Raw genomic sequence first — 12,663 nt, 5'->3', positions numbered from 1 at the left:
TAGTCAGGTTTTAATGGATTTTCACTTTGTAAAGTAATCTAGGATTTTTTATTTTTTTTTGGTCATCTGAGGATAGTATTTAACGTGTATATATGTGACTACTACAATACTGTCGTTCTTCGTCTGAAAGCATAAGACAATACATGACCAACACAAAAATGCTTCTGCTGAAATGTACCACAATAACGACATGCAATTAAGAAAGCATTTCACAATTAGGTGAGTGGTTTTGCATTTTGGCCTCTGTGCAGTTTTATTATTAGCTAGAGATCATATTATTCTTTTTTGAATTTGTTGCGACTGTCATACAAGTGAGAGGCTAAGCGTTATAAAACCAGGTTCAATACACCATTTTCTACATGAGAAAATGCCTGTTCTAAGATAGAAATATAATAGTTGTTGTCCATTCGTTTAGTGAGTTTGTGCTTTAGATTTTGCTATTTAATTAGGGACTTTCCGTTTTGAATATTTCACTCGGAGTTTAGTATTTTTGTGATTTGACTTTTTTTCATAGATGATTTACTGTTACATCAAGATTGTTTAATATATATACTATTGGATGTTTTCGGTATTACGAAAAACTAAAAGAGGAAGACACCAAATGTTAATGTATTTACAAGAAAATGTGTCAATAGTTTAAGAAAAGGAATAACTCTAAAAGATTGAAATTTTTAGTCTGAACCAAATTTTTTGAAATAAGGCCACACCAATTTGATCCCTTGTTCGACGGACCCGCCCGCACCTATTTTTTTCAAAACAGAATTTTTTTATTTCTTTTATATTCCCGCTTCCCGCATCCGGAATTGTAATCATGTCCATTTCCCGCACCGTTTTGTTTTTGTAAATATTATAAAAAGATGTCAACATTTGTTAAATCACAGTCTAACCTGTATATAACGATTTTAAACATAAAAGCACCCCACCACACTGTGTAAATATCTGTGAGAATATTTGTTTCAGCATGAAACCTGGAGTGCTCCGATAAAAAGTTATAACAGCGGGTATTTCCGTGAAGAACAAAAAATTGGTTTCTTTCCCTCTTACTTATATTCCCTATCAAAAAATGTTCGTTGTTAGAATAAAGTACAAAGAACTTCTGAAGGATTTGCCTTCAACTGCAATTATATTGTATGCTGGCGAAACAAAACTATCCATAGCCGCTGCATGTTTATGCACCTGTCCTGATTGATTCAGGAGCATGTCGTTCAGCAGTTATCGTTTGTTGATGTTGTTCATTGGTATTTTCCCGTTTGGATATATAAATTAGATCGTTGGTTTTCCTGTTCGAATTGTGTACGCTAATAATTTTGGGGTCCTTTATAGCTTGCTGTTTGGTCTGTATCAAAGCCCTGTGTAAAAGGCCGTACTTTGACCTGTGTTTGTTATTATCAAGTTGAGAACAACCCTCCCTCAGACAAGGGGTCATTTTACTGATGTAGAAAAGAAAATAGAAATACCAAGGATTTGTATAGTTCTTCTATACAAAACATTTGAACACTTAGAATTTTGTACTCAAAAAGAGGAGAGTTACATCATATTTTAAACAAATTTTTCTAAAAGAGGGGTCCACTTATTTTGAATAATATTAAACTGTTAAAGTAAATGTGTTAACATGGTTAAAGTACAGGAATATTACTAAATTCTTGGACATGTTTTGACCATTTAATACCAGATATATATATAGTTTTATCAGAAAATATGAGCCCTTTTGTACAAACAAATATATTATAACTTATATTGATCCCTCATAAAACATGTAAAAGGGATATTTATAACATTAAGGGGTTGCCCCAAACTGATTATGATTTGGATGGAGAATTGTCTCATTGTCAGTCACACATACATAGACCAGATTTAATTATTTCTTGGTGAACAGGGAAAAAATACTTCAGAAATTAAAGAAATGTCAAAGTACAAGTGATAAATCAAGTTTTAATATTGTCAAAACCTATTATTTTATGTTTACAAAAAAAATTATAATCGCTCGCCTTTACTTTTCAAGCTTCGCCTCAAAAATTTGCAAATTAAATATTTTTTTATTAAAATTTTCAAATCGCTCGCTCGCCCCAAATTTTTGAGTCCAAAAATCCGTAGAACAAGAAATTAAATTGATGTGGCCTAAGTGACATTTTTAGGCATCATCTTGCAATGTTTTATGATGAATAATTGAAGAATTTAATCAGGTTTAATCCACCATTTTCTACATTTGAAAATGCCTGTACCAAGTCAGGAATATGACAGTTCTTGTCCATTGCTTTTGATGCGTTTTGTTATTTGATTTTGCCATGTGATTATGGACTTTCCGAATTGATTTTCCTCTAAGTTCAATATTTTTGTGATTTTACTTTTTATGCCATTAATACACAGAAATGTAAATATATTTCACTATTTTAACTTTTAAAAATCAAATCTATGGACGATATTGATCACAAACATATGCAAATGTTGGACACAAACAGTTGATTTAATGTATTAGAAAGTCAGAAATGAAAGATGATTAGCAATTTTGTATGTCAATCTTAATTTTATTTTCTAACTGTGAAGTGCTTCCTGATGCTTCATAATAAAATTCATGACTCCTACTGAATATCTGCAAGAAGATTGATGCCATTATGCATTTATGCATTAGAACTACAATATAGAAATAAGAAGATGTGGTAAAGTTGCAAATGAGACTCTATTCAAACTTTTACATGTTTCTTTTCAAAATGTTGCATCGAAGAACATCTTTTTTCTATATTAGCAAATATCTGTCCCAGTCAGAAATATCACAGTTGTTATCCATTCGTGTGTTTCATCTCTTGATTTTGTCATTTGATAAGGGACTTTCCGTTCTGAATTTTTCTCAGAGTTCGGTATTCTTGTTATTTTATTTTTTAGATATAGCATTGAAACTAAACAGAATAAATATACACCACATTGTGTTGTCAAGTGCGGTCCACGGAAGTTAAGAATTCTTAAAAGCTTTATTTGAATAAAGAAAAAGAGTTGAAACATTTGAATTTTTAGTGTCGTAGCGTACATGATGAAGGTTGTTACAGAAATAGTATCATAGACATTTTTGTAATATTTCGTAAATAATCCATGTGTACAAAAACATTGGAAATGTTTTAGTTTAGTTAGTCTGGCGGTCTATATAGAATGTTTGACAACTTTTTCCAATTAAAAAAATCATGCATATGTTGTGCTCCAGTTAATCTTTAAATATATAATTTTATTTGACGTCATTGAATAAGTACATATCATTGAAATTCCGCACATGCTGTATTAAATATTGACTCGTTCTTTTATATAGGAAATATTACACTATATTTGACACTATATTTTGCCCAAGGTCGTTGATACAGATTCCGTTGCCCATGTTCTACATAAGAAAATGTCTGCACCAAGTCAGCAATATGGCAGTTGTTATCCATTCGTTTGATGTGTTTGAGATTTTGATTTTCCATTTATTAGATACTTTCCGTTGAATTTTCCTCAAAGTTCAGTGTTTTTGTGATTTTACTTTTTGCCACAATTTTACTCTGATGTATCTGTTTTATGACAATTTTAGATATTGGATTGACTACCAAAACACAATTATCAACTTTTAAGTTTGTATACTAGTATTAAAAATTAATTATTTTTATTCTTGGCGATGAAATTGTTCAATTCTATTTAGTTGGTGAACATGGTCAGTGATAGAAATAGACTACTCTGATTTGAACTAAAGTAGCAACTACTATTCCATTAATTTTACTTCTGAATAATGCACATACATCACAGATGGCGACAATTTTAGCAATAATTGCTTTTGGTTTGACGCGGCTACAGATCCACTTAATTATAATTGTATACACTATATTTATGCTTCTTTTTTGTTTAAAGTTTCAGTTGTCAGTTACTAAAGCATATTATTCAATCAATAATTGTTTTCGAGGTCAGGATATTTGTTGCTATAACTTTTGAGTTGCCTTTAAACAGCACCTTAATTTCTTCTTATGATGATATAAGTACTGAATAAAAAAAGCCATAGATAATCAATAAAAAAAAGTATCCCTTTGACTAGATTTGGTATTTCATTCAAGTAAAACATATAATCTGAAGAGTCTTCATTGTCATTACAAATTTTGTCTTGATTTAAATGAATAATTCATAAATATATTTCCTTATTAGTTTCGCTTTTGTTTCGTTTTATTTAACATGCTACAATATAATGTGAAGAACAAATAAACATCAGATAAGTGTATGTCCTTATCTTATTACACAGTAAAAGGTGCAACGCACGTTATAAGTACGTTTTAAAAAACGTCTGTTAAACGTACGTTTCGAGTATAAAATATGCATGTTTTATCTCATATGCGTGTAATGGCTGTAAAAACACGGACGTAAAACGCCTGTTTAGAAATGGGCGCAATACATCACCTACTATATTCTAAAACATTTAATTTTATAACATCTTTTGCAACTGAAACTGTGGATCTATTCTTATTGTAAGTTAGCATACACTAAATGTATGTTTTGCCAAAAAAAGATATTAATGGGGCAATCAAGTTATGTTTGCATTTCCTATCATGATTTTCTTGATAGAGGGTTGCTGCTCACAAGGAAGCTATTAAACCAAGAGTTCCAAATGGTGAAGTTAAAATAATCCCTTCGTAAATTTTACGGACGCCATCACGAGTTGGTTGACCGTTATGGAATAACCGTTTCACAAATGATATCCGATATGTTCCTTACGTCGTAACTACTATCCCCTCCCCTTTCATGAATGTGACCTACCAAATTACTATTTACCGGATTTGTAATCACATAAGTAACACGACGGGTACCACATGTGGAGCAGGATCTGCTTACCCTTCCGGAGCACCTGAGATCACTCCTAGCTTTCTATGTTGTGTCACGTGTACTATTGTTTGTCTGTTTGTCTTTTTTCATTTTTAGCCATGGCGTTGTCAGTTTATTATATATTTATGAGTTTGACTGCCCCTTTGGTATCTTTCACGACAATGCTATTCTGTTCTTCAATGCCATCATTGATTCATGTGTGTCATAAAATATAAAATCGTTAGTGTGTACATTTAGAAAAGGCAAGTATTTATGGTTTATTCATAACCAACCAGGGAAAAAACTACAAAAATCATAATGTATTTCGGTGTTGTGGATCACAAAAAAACATGTTAAACAGGTGTTGTGTTATTGTACAGAAAAGGCATTCATACGATTGGCGTTGAGGGCCAAATATACATACATTTCTATGGTGCTGTGGACAAAAGAAAACATACGTATAATGGGTTTTCATGACATAAAAAGTAAATAAAACGCATGATTTGCCAGAAATTAACAGGGTTTTACGTGCGTTCACCCGTTATATGGACGTTATACATAACCATTTAACGCATTTTTTACGTCAACATCCGTCTTTAACATACGTAATCAATACGTTTGTTACATGCATTTTACATGCGCGGTCCTCAACATGCGCATTACATTACGTATGTTTAAAAACATACGTAAAACGCCTGTTTTACGAATGAAAAACGGTTGTGCAACTTTTCTATGTAGCGATATCTGTATTAAAGTTAAATGTTTATAATGATAATAGTAAGCCCATTGAATACGATACTACAAACACGCACATATAAAATCTGCTTGGAAATATACAGTTAATCAAAAGGGGTCAATGCAAACCTAGAGGTATGAATATTATACATGCACTAAACCAATTTCTTCATTCTTCTTATGTCCTCAACGCTATCAGCTTCGAACGTCCTTTGCCTTTACATTTTTTTGATTCAAAACTGCCGAGTTTTGTGAAGATGAAATGTGCATCTTGCGTTTTTCTATTTCTTAACAAAAGCAAATGTAATGTCGAATGGCACGTTAATTCGAGAAAAAAAAATACTTCCCCTTTTGTAATTAGCCATAGAAATCGGTATATTTGTTTTAACCTTTTGGGTTAGTTTCGTGGCTTTGATTTCGCAATGAAAGAAATACCAGGAATTTATAAAGTTGGGAATTTATCAAACTTGGATGTCCTCAAATATATATACACAAAAAAAAAAACACAGCTACAATTGTTTGTGAACGCAGCAAGAAAACATTAAAAGTTAAACATTAAATGAAATGCTCTCGAGAATAAATATTTTTTTAGTATAAAGATACAATGACACGTGGGGACTTTATCATGCCAATCACGGTGCCCATTACAGGAGAATCATGGTTATTACAAAACAATTTACGATAGAATATTTTCTATTAAATAAAATATCAAAGACAAATAAATGGTTGGTAATGTTAAGTATGATTGTTATAAATTAAGATTAGATATAAATTGAACGTAGAAAAAGTAAAATAAAAGTTAAAAAAATACACAGACAAAATCCGTCATGAATACATATACGAAATGGACAGCGTTTAGTTGTCAACAAAAACAAACATGTACTTCTTTAAAATCAAGAAGTTGTGTACTATACAATATCATAAAATGAATATGAAAATGGTATCAGAGAGTATAATATCTAGTATTCTTTGTTTACTCGTTTGGACTGATTACACATAATGATGTTGTGCTCTCGAGGAACAAATGCACTAAAACTTGATTTGTAAACAAACTAATTAATGCGTGTTCTTATATAGATAGGCATTCCGATTTTTAAGGGGATCAAAAGATGAGTACGTATGAAAATGCAAACCACAAGTCGACGTTTATCTTTATTTTCAGCACATGTTTTGTGAAATCTTACGCTTGAACCTTAATTAATCTGCCAGTTTCTCAATGTAGCAAATAAAGGTTACCCTTTTATCACTCATATATCTATTTTGGTCCGAGTTAATTTAATGTGATATACCTAGTTTATTATTCTAGTGAAGTCATTGAATAATTCGATGACCAAGACATTTTGTTCAAGTGGGAGTCATTTGAACTAGATTCTGTTATAGAATGTCACACATTCAAACAGAAATAACAGGCAAAAAATAATGGAACAAATTCTTTCCGTCCGTAGAAATTAACAGGAAATTTGTAAAGTCTAATTTGAAAAGAACAAAAAGGTTGTAACAATCAATAGTTGTAGTGTACATGTTTGAATTTTCTCGCAGCAAAAAGTATTGCACGTACAGTTATCATACACTTTTTGTACTTGTTATAGTAATTTAGAAGTACCAAAAACATGGTAATGCTTTAATTTTACAAAGGTATGGTTGTCCTGAATGAATATTTGACAACACTTTCCAATTAAACATTTTAGCATGCTTTAGAAAAAAGTCTTTTTATTTGATACAGTCCAATAAATCTCGCAGTGTTACATTATTTACTTGACGTTATTGACTGAATGTTTGCATCCAATGCATACTTCGTGTAATGTTTGAAAGCACTGTCTGATCTGCAATTTCTTTTGTATCATTACATAAAACTTAATTAAGTAGACATTATTTATGTCAGCATTGACATTACATCTTATGAGTAAGGTCAGAATTATATCTATAATTAGTTAGAACTATCAGACGTATACTAGAGGTTTCCTGATGTAGTACGTACCAGGTACGGTGCATGATATTATATTATCAATTGTGATAAAATGCTGAAATTCGAATTGCATTTTGACGTTTCTATAATTATATATGACAGTTTTTAGTTAGAGCATACGAGCATGAATTAAACGCACCTCACACGAACGAGTCGACATGTCTTTAGATTCTTAATATAGATTTGCGTTTTTGTTTGTTATGCTCGTTGTATTTGTTTGGTTTATATTATGAAAAAAGACAATATTATCTTATGTTTAAACAGAATTTTGCATAATCAAAAGAGAACAGAAAGATACTAGAGGGACATTCAAATTCATAGCTCGAAAATAAACTGACAAAGCCATGGCGAAGAAAGAAAAAGGCCAACAGACAAACAATTGTACACAAACCACAACACCGAAAACCAAAGACTAAGCAACACGAATCCCACCATCAAGTGGGGGTAATCTCAGGTGCTCCCAGAAAGGTACGCAGATCATTTTCCACACGTGACACCTATCGTGTTGTCATGTTAGTACAAACTCGGTAACAAATTTAATTCAGTAGGTCACATTCGTGAAAATGGATTGTAGTTACAACATTAGCAACATATCCGATATCATCTCTGAAATGGATATCCCATAACGGTCAACTAACTCGTGATGGCGTCCGTAAAATTTTACGAAGGAGTGTTCAACTTTACCATTTGAAACTCTTGGTTGAATAACTTCTTTGAGAAAAGCAACCCTCCTTCATGGAAATCATGATAGGAAATACAAGTCCGGAAATATCGAATTAATTTGGAGATAAATACAACTTTTGCAATCGCTGCTCGAATGTTGCTAAATTGAAATAGAAAGTTCACAATTGGGCAGCTAAATTTATCTCATTCGTCGTAAAGTATGTAAGAATGCTATCCATGAACGACTTTCTTCAACAAGTGGCACTGATTTTGGTTTTGTACTTACCTTGTGAAAATTGTGTTGATATTTGCATGATTTTCAAATCAGTAACTTATATTGTTATTTTAAAATGTAAGCTCTTTTTATTTCCATATGGGTCCCTTCAGACACTTTTCAAAAAACAAAAGCAAAGATTTTAATTACGTGTTATAGTGGGGTTTTTTTTACTTATCCTTGTATATTTTAACCTTTACAGATTATTCTATTTTTGCAATATCCTTTTGACTTGGCTTGGTTTATATTCATTCTGGCATTGTGCTATTGTGGTATGGTCATTTTTTTTTTATTCTTGTCTGTTATTTTTGCGTAATTGCTTTATCTATATAGTAAATAAATAAACTCATCATAGATACCAGGACTTTTGTATATACGCTAGACGCGCGTTTCGTCTACTAAAGACTCATCATTGACGTTAGAATCCAAAAAAATTAAAAAGGCCAAATAAAGTACGAAGTTGAAGAGCATTGAGGACCAAAACTCCTAAAAGTTTTGCCAAATCCAGCTAAGGTAATCTATGCCTGAGGTAGAAAAGCCTTAGTATTTCAAAAATTCTAAATTTTGTAAACAGTTAATTTATAAATATAACCATATCAATGATAATTCATGTCAGCACAAAAAGTGCTGACTACTGGGCTGGTGATACCCTCGGGGAAATAAATCTCCACCAGCAGTGGCATCGACCTGGTGGTTGTAACTAAACTCATCATACATACTAGGACTAAATTTTGAATATACGCCAGACGCACGTTTCGTCTACAAAGGACTCATCGGTGACGCTCGAATCCAAAACAAAATTAAAAAGGCCAAATAAAGTACGAAGTTGAAGAGCATTGAGGACCAAAATTCCTAAAAGTTTTGCCAAATCCAGCTAAGGTAATCTATGCCTGAGGTAGAAAAGCCTTAGTATTTCAAAAATTCTAAATTTTGTAAACAGTTAATTTATAAATATAACCATATCAATGATAATTCATGTCATCACAAAAAGTGCTGACTACTGGGCTGGTGATACCCTCGGGGAAATAAATCTCCACCAGCAGTAGTAACTATATGGCCTTTTGTTTTGCTTTGTTTGTCATAGTTGTTTGTATTCATAATGATTAAGACAATAACACAATGTTTACTGCTGTACTCCTTTTTGTCTCGCCTTGACGGAGTCAAAACGCGAGACATAGGTATGTTGTTTCCGGCGTCGGCGGCGACGGCGTCAACAATGTATTAGTTTGTGATTAGGTCTAGTTTATGGTGAACGGCAGGTAGTAGGTCAATCATATTTGGTATGCAGTTGTAATAGCATTGACACATCTCATTCCAATTGAGATTATTTGGCCTTGCCCCCTCAGTAGTAGGGTTTGTCCATCTGATGAGTTAAGCCTTTTTCAACTGATTTTTATAGTTCGTTTTTATGTTGTACTGTTATACCACTGTCCCAGGTTAGGGGGAGGGTTGGGATCCCGCTAACATGTTTAACCCCGCCACATAATTTATGTATGTGCCTGTCCCAAGTCAGGAGCCTGTAATTCAGTGGTTGTCGTTTGTTTATGTGTTACATATTTGTTTTTCGTTCATTTGTTTTACATAAATAAGGCCGTTAGTTTTCTCGTTTGAATTGTTTTACATTGTCTTATCAGGGCCTTTTATAGCTGACTATGCGGTATGGGCTTTGCTAATTGTTGAAGGCCGTACGGTGACCTATAATTGTTAATGTCTGTGTCATTTTGGTCTTTTGTGGATAGTTGTCTCATTGGCAATCATACCACATCTTCTTTTTTATATTGTCAAATCGTACAGTTTTGCTTAATGCCCGCGTCACACTGTCCCGATTTTTACGCCGATGGCAACACGATTATGGAAATTTTCAAAATCGGGACTGATCGTATCCAGATCGGACTATTCGTAGTGCTATCTTTAACCATCGTAAAACCATCGGCCACTTTTTCTAGCCTTCGGGGACAACTTCGGGAAGGGTTCTAAATTTTTTAACATGTTAAAAAATCCCCGAAGGTGCGTCCGATGTTGAGGGTTCGTATTGAGTTCGTATCACCATCCTCACCATCGTAATGTCACCGGGAATGCATCTTTGAACATCGTATTGCATTCGTGTTTCCATCGTTTCCATCGGGTAGTTTGACATTACGATGTCTACACGAATGAATCACGAAGCTACCCGAAGGTCTTACGATGGCAACACGACTTCGTGAAGACCTCGTAATCCCGTCGTGATGCCATCGAATAAAAGTACGAAGGTGACAAGATGGAACTACGACGGCAATTAATCCAGCTAAATGTAAGTTAATTTTCGCGCTTAAATACATTTAAAGTGTCATGCGCGATATGCACTGGTCAGTCTAATACGACAGTTAAGAAAGACGTTCACAAAACATGGAGCTCATATCATATGATTCTATGAGAACAAGAAAGGCGACAGCGTTGTTTCTATTAATTCAAATGGAACAAGAAGAGCAGGTATTACAGGCTCAGGATTTACTTTTACAAATAAAATATTATTTTTTGTCAATTTTTCATATCAAATAACATAATGAAAATCATAAACGCGCCTCGAATACCAACACTGCAGGTACACGTATATAGGGAAACCAACTTTTTCTTCATTATTCTGATTTTTTATGTATCGTCTGAGTTGTTGTCACACGAATGTTTACTCCATAAACATTTTGTTTTCTATATGTCATATTTTGCCGCATTTGTTGCTTTCCCAACATCCTTCCTTTAGTCTATATTATTATGATATTCTCCTGGAAAGAGCTCTTTTTGAATAAAAGGGATCAACGAACCCATTACCGTACCTTTAAGATAGATCAGTAAACATGGGCATAATTATGGGTGATTATTCAGATTAGTGCAAACATTAAACAGTTCAAACAAGGCAATGCCGAGCGTGGCATCCCCTCGTATGTAACATATTGGGGACAAATATGGACACTATATTTGTATATGACACATGCAGAAAATGGTGAATACGCATATTTGATACATAAACTATTTTTTTAGAAATCAACCAAATTAGTCAGTAACTGGTCTTCCGTCTTATGATTAAACCAAAAATTAAATGTACAATATAATGTATATTCAATATTGATCAAACAATTTAAAACGCGTGATGCCTTCGGCGTATAATTTAAATGCATCGTAAGCTGTACACGACGTCTTTTAGACATCGTATGGCCATCGCGCCATCATCGTAAACCATCGTGTAGCCTTCGTGATCCATCTTGTAGGCTTCGGCTGAGATATGAAGCTTAGATACCGTCTTCGGTTAACCTTCGTATGTCCATCTTTTGCTATCGTATATACTTTCGGCACCCTCGTATAGACTTCGTTATTCATCGTACTTGCTTCGGTCACTTTTGGGTATTTTAACGAGATCGGGACCAACTTCGTACGAACTTACAATTTTCGCATTCGGGTGTCCATCGTATATAAAAATCGGGACAGTGTGACGCGGGCATACCGGTTATTCGGATAATCGATTGACGGATTAAGCGGTTAACAGATAATTTTAAGTTGAGGCCTTATCTTTAGTAACCTACAAAAGTACGTTTTTATAATAGAGGTCGGTCATTCACAATCGTATCAACCGTATCGTATACGTTGACGTATCGGCATCTGCAGATATATTTACCAAAAAAATGTTTATGCGATCCCGAGCTTATTTTAAATAAGACCATGTTTCATTTAAAAAAAAACAAAAAACTAATTTGAATCTCTTCGAAACAAACAAACATACACTTTAAATAGTTGTGATAGTGGTGTTTTGTAAAAACAATAAGGGTTCTATCCTCTACTTTTACATGCCCTTAAAAAGGAGCCAATGTAGGGCAGGTAAACGAATATCGTACACAATCCTTTAATAATTTAGTTAAAAAAATATCTCAAGATCTTACATGAATAAACACAAAACAAATCAAATGTACTATACTTATATACATGTAAGGTACTTTGAATATTGTTCATTTGCGATTTCATCATGAAAGGTAATAGAAAAGTGCTGAGTATCACTCTATTTGTCAAATAACAATTTGGTTCTACGTGAGCCAAAAAGACACTATGAACAGATCTGAGAGTAGTCGCAGTTATCTGACAGCTAGTTCAAAGCCACTAACAACTAATAAAAAAATCATGCATCTAAGACTAAATTATCAATATGTACACATCTAACATCCAATGGATTTAGTTTAAAGACGTCATAAACAGT

The sequence above is a fragment of the Mytilus galloprovincialis genome, chromosome 1 (assembly GCF_965363235.1).
Source record: "Mytilus galloprovincialis chromosome 1, xbMytGall1.hap1.1, whole genome shotgun sequence".
Taxonomy (NCBI): Eukaryota; Metazoa; Mollusca; class Bivalvia; order Mytilida; family Mytilidae; genus Mytilus; species Mytilus galloprovincialis.
This window is presented reverse-complemented; position numbering follows the sequence as displayed.